The sequence below is a fragment of the Humulus lupulus genome, chromosome 3, assembly GCF_963169125.1.
Source record: "Humulus lupulus chromosome 3, drHumLupu1.1, whole genome shotgun sequence".
In the NCBI taxonomy this organism is placed as follows: domain Eukaryota; kingdom Viridiplantae; phylum Streptophyta; class Magnoliopsida; order Rosales; family Cannabaceae; genus Humulus; species Humulus lupulus.
The window spans coordinates 63,799,661-63,805,660 of record NC_084795.1 but is presented as its reverse complement, the minus strand read 5'-3'; positions in this window follow the sequence as shown (position 1 = coordinate 63,805,660).

Below are 6,000 nucleotides of genomic sequence, written 5' to 3'. Positions count from 1 at the left end.
TGACTTCTGCGGTTAACTTTGGTGTATTGTTAGCTACCTTGCAGGTTGATAATATTATTGGCTATTATCTCCATGAATGATTTGGATTAAATGCTCAAATTATGTTCACTAGAGGTGATTAGTAAAATGTTGTGATTAGTAAACCCGATTTTGGAAATTGTGTCAAGAAGCACTTGTAAGGGGTTGATAATAGTCTGTGACCAATCTTAACATGCTAAAGAGTACACATAGGTTAATGTTGTCCAGTTATCCTTGTGACCTAATTAAATGTCCTTGTCTCTGATCTCAGGATTATTACACAAGGCTAAAATTATGTCTGTTGGTTTGAATGTTGATTCCCGAGCCTTTATACAGGATATGTTATACAGAATAGTTAAAGGATTCAACCAGTTGTCCTAAGTTACACTAGAAACTTAATATTGAATTTAAGGATCCGATACATTATCCAACCACCTCAGCACCACTTCATGATAAATGTGTCTAGGGTAATAAAAAGTAAGTAGGGGTATGGGGAGTCAGTTAATTCTATTAAAGATAAGGGAAAAACTCGTGGGAGAATAAGGTAAATTCTAAAATCAATTGACTTATGCGGGGTCTGAGTGAACCTTAGAATTAAATAAAACCTGCTAAATTTGTCAAGAGACTAGATGTAGGTTTGTCATTCAGGTAATGTAGAGTCCAAGAATTTCACTTAGCTAGTTAGATAGTAGTAGTAGTAGTAATAGCTAGTAGTAATTATAGTATGTTTATTACTGTGGATTTTGGTTCAAGCTAGGACATAGTTGAACACTCGTAGCAACACTTATAGATTGTATAAGTTTAACCTAAAGTTTAAGAATATTGATTATAACACAAGGTTTGATTAATATAGCTGATTATGAAGATGTCATTTATTATACTATAAGGTTTTGGTAGAACCAATAAGATCATGACATTTGTCGTGTGCATGTTTATTGAGAAATTAAGTATTTTTTAGGAATAGTTTTATAAGAGAAATATTTGAAAACCCCAGAATCTGCCAGCAGCTTTGAAATCGTTATATTACTCAGTCAAAGTTGTTTACTCAATTCAAAATAGGTTGAAAAAGTGTAATTACGTGTATAATATTTCAGCTTATGCCGATATATCGCAGCTCTGGGGGCGATATATCGCCACACGAGGAATACGAAAAACACGTAACATCGCACGAACATTTTGATGAGCCTTGGGAATACAAGCCCAGGCGATATATCGCCTACCATGGGTGATATATCGGCCCTAGGGCAAGTTTTTCAAATGGTTTTGAAACCGAACTCAATTCAACACTCAACCTCTTAGCAAGCCTCTGAATCTTTTGACCGAGTCTTAAACCTTTGCTGAATGAATATTCAAATTTTTTTCAATTAAAATTCATTATTTTTATTCAAGCTAAAAGAAGATCTTTTCATCCTTGAACTCTATAAATAGGACCTAGTACCCAGCCATTTCTTTCATTCTTCAAGCTGAGTTCAGAGCCTTCAAGCTACTAGGTTTACTTTAGAGTGTTAAACACTTGGGTTGGGGTTATAAGCTTTATCATCTTAAGCTTATTAAACACTTGGGAAGTAAGGTTAATAGTGTGTTTTTCCATATCAAGGTATAGTTCAGTTCTAGTGCATTCAAATGTATTCCTATTCCTAGTTCATTTCTGTATGTTTCATTAGTTTCTTATAGTTTTCTTTACTCAAATCCTAACTCAATGTTTTTTCCATTCTTAGTTAGGTATTTAAGTTCTTTGAACTTAAGGTTTCCTTTCGGTAAGCTCTTATTCTCGGTGGTTTAGTTCATTCCTTTTCCATCTCTTTCTTTTAGAAATACTCACCTTCTCATTGTTGGTTTTAGGAGTGTTCCAAAATCCCGTCCTTGTTCTCACATCCCGGTATTGGTAAGGAAAATAGGATAGTTTCTATATGCTTATGTGTTATGTTTATGTATAATATGTTATGATAATGTTATGTTATGTTTTTATCTAGGAGTCATAGTTGTTTAGTTAGCAAGCCCTGGTGTCTATCATTTTTATGTTTAAAGTTATGATTTACCCTACCTCAGATATTAGACAGGGGACCTAGATGGGTTATCATATACTACCATGTGATCTAGCCTACCTCAGATATTAGACAGGGGACATATATGGTTTATCACATGTCATAATGGCCATTAATAGTGTAGTCCTATATGGTATACGTCTTTATAGTCATATGTTTATAGTTTATGTTTATATGCTTTTAGTAGATTTTCCTTGCTGGGCATTAGGCTCATTCCTTTATTTTTTATATGTGCATGAAAATAGTTATGGCGGCGGAAAGATTCTTGGCAGGTTGGGATTGTGTATTGAGGAAGAATGGATTCGGTGGACTGCGTGAACGATTCGAGGACAACGTTGTTTTAAGTTTTTTTAATTATGATTTCTATGTATTTTCCGCACTTGATTTTGTAACAACTTTATTTAATATTTAAGTTATGTTTTATTTTATTTTCAAACAATGGGATCCCATACCATACTCTGAATTTTATGTATTTCGACATTTCCTTTATAGTTTTTAACAAAGTTATGAATGTTTCATATGTATGTTTTCTTAAGAATAGTGTCTATGTATAAGTAGTTTTAATGGTCCAAAGTCTAGAATTAGTTGGGTCATTACAGGTAAAGATTATTAAAAAGTATATTAAAGTCTGGGGTAGGTTTGATAAAAAGGTCAAGCTCGGTGTTGCGTTAAAAATGTAATTGTAACCGTACAAGACCAACACTTAGTGGTGAGTCGTTAAGATTAGAGGTTAGGATCGGTACAAAGAAAGACACAATCATCAAGGCTTGTTAAGGAAGAGTATAATTATATGATAGCCATGAAATTATTATTGGCGGGGTAAAAAGGTAACAAAAAATTAGTTAGGGTATATGTCAATGGGTGCTCCTGAGATTATCATAGACCATAACGTTGGCAAAGAATGATGTCTCAACCATGGAGGTCTTGAGAATATGAAATTACCGCAGTTACTAAAGTTGCCGACATTCCTTAGTGAAAGGTTGTAGTTTGACCCTAGTTGAGGGCTTAATTTGAACTTGGTTCCATGATAGAGAAATAATCAAGAGATGGTGTTGTTTAGCAGCTAATAAGAGAAAACATTGACTTATGGTGTAAGCACTCGATTGTCTAATACAATGTTGGCAGATTGTGGACATTTATAATTGTCCTTTCATATTGTGATTATGATTGTATTCCATGATGCATATTTTGTTGGAATTAATTCTGTATGCATTCATGCATTGCATGAGATTTATTTACTGGACATTAGCTCATTATTTTGTTTTTTCCCCTTTTTCAGGTGTGGCTTGATTGTTGGGCATCTTGTGGAGTTCGGACTCAGTAGCAATCACTTTTATGAATAGTATGCTCAGAAGTTTTGTATTGTTGTATAAGATTAGTTTAATTCGACTTTATAAATAACAAAGTGTTATAAAAGTTCAAAAATTTTAAAATTTTCGCATTTTTATAGATATTGAGTTATGGTTTTTGTGCTAGATGTCTAACATATTTGTAGGATTTGTCATATGACTGTGCGACAGACATACCCAACGTAGCAGGTCGTTATAAATACTTCATCAACTTCCTCAAGTATGTAGGGTTTTACCCCTTCTAGCTGACCCAAAATGGCTTCAGAATCCTCGGTGGCCTGTCCGTCTTGTACAGAAGAAAAAGGTAGCCTGAGCCTTCTCTAGCGGAGATCCTATATCTCTACAGCTTCTGGGCATGCCCGAAGAAGAAGGGGAGTGACCTGGATAGGTATTATACCATGATAAAATATTCCCAGATCAAGTACAAGGCTCCTCATCTCAACGAGAGCCATGCGCAGGATTACAAGGAACACTTATTTTTCACGAGTGGTTTCTCGCTACGGACCAACCCTACTCTTATCCTGAACTTCTCCAGGGTTGGTAAGTTTTTGTAATTTTTCGAGATTTCTTTCTCCGATACTCGCAGAACTTCTTATGCATTGCGATTTTCCTTCGTTTAGCTCCTTTCCATCGCACACCATTTATCTAGGCTTTCTATAATCCCCTAGAGGCCATGAAGGACCTCCCGGGCATGGAACTGGAGCTAAGCCAGCTAGTAATGGAGGAGAACTAAATTGAAGTAGGGCTTCGGCGGAGGGGGTAGAGCATCAACAACCTGCACCTGACCTGCTTCAGCAATTCCACTAAGTCTTGGGCGATGGTTGAGGCCCAGATAAATTACATCAATATAATGGCACGCAACCAGTATATTCAGTGGCTGGCGTAGGAGCACCTCGAGAACGCTCAGATTGTCTGAGCAACCCAAGAAGCTCGACTGGACCAGCAGCTCAAGGAGGAGCTTCAAGAATGCATTGAGTCCTCCTCTATAGAGTAAAGTAAATTCCCTATTATTGTCTATAATTGTAATGTCCTCCTAATCAGGAACCGTTACACTGTGTATTTTAAAGTGTTAGACTTGCTAATCAAGTCATTTGGTCCTAAACCTGTAACTAAGGTTAATGTCAAGGGTTAGGGTTAAAAATTTTGGTCAAAGGAGCATTGACTTTTCATTGAAACATTTCATGCATACATAGGATCCCAAAATATTACAAACAAAGATTAAAAAGGTGTATACATATCAAAAGTTACAACCAGCCGGCCTAAGCGGCATAATAAGGGATACAATCCTAGTTCCTATGAGATATCCTCAGCCGTGGTGGACGAGCAACCACATATGTACACGCCACCACCGAAGCTCTCCAACTCATGGTTGGTCAAGCTTTCCTTTTCCCTTACCTGCACCACATAGCTCCCGTGCGCCAAGGCTCAGCAAGAAAACTTAAACATGTGCATGAACAGTAAATACAGATTCCAAATACTTATCTAGCATGCCCAACAAAAATAAAATTCTCATGCATGCATACAATTACAAATAAATGATCATCAGATCATTCAGGGGCCCGCTGCCTTGAATAGTTGATCATATAGTCAATCTGGGGCCCTATGCCCTAGCAATGTGACCATAGAGTCACCTGGGGCCCTTGCCCTTAGCTTTGAGTAACTAGCCATAGAGCTAGCCAAGCGCTTTTTCTTCCAAAGATCATAGGGTCGGCCAACGTAATAGTACGTTCCTGATTGGGCCAAAGCCTTTCTACCAGCCCGCAACGCGCTATTGTCGCCCTTGACTAATAAATCAAGCCCTGAGCCAGGTATTCAGATACAAATACAGATATAGATAAGCATACCTCAGACAATACAAGTATGCATACATATTAATTATATAACACCATCAATTAAATGCAAACATAGTAATAACCATGTTCCTTAACGGGGCCAACCCCTAACTACGCAAACCATGCGAACAATCATATAACACTTAGCTAGAAATGGAATATTCAAGTATGTTTAGTCAACAAGCACAAACATAACTCAATCACTTTCATTCTCAAGGGTCAGAGCCCTGATCACATATATCACGTATTGGGTGCAGTTTTCTTACCTTAGGTCTGTGTGCAAAGTATAATAAGAACAACCCCCAAGCATGATCTTAGTTCCGAGCCCCTATTGATAAACTACTCGCAACCAAAATATAGAATCATGTCAATAATGATCAATTGAAGGCTTTCAGACCGAGTCCTAGCCTCCGAGATGTCGAATTCAACTAAATAGGGTAGTAGAATCGATCTCGAGCACTTAGGTTTGAGTTCCCATTACTCAAGACCTAAGGTTGACAAAGATGCCCAGGCAGACCACGATTTGCCCCTAAGGGTCGTGACCCGCCTCCCAGAACAAAAGGCCCTTCAGCCTAGAATCAAGACACGGGCTGCGACTTGCCCTTGAGGGTTGCAGCGCTTCTCCAGAACAGAAGGCCCCCACATGGCCTTGGGTTCACATAGGTCGCGGCGCCCCAAGAACAGGGCCGCAACCCAACCCTACGAACCCAGAATTCCTTTGTTTTTCCTCAGCTAAAAACCCACCAAAATCCTCCC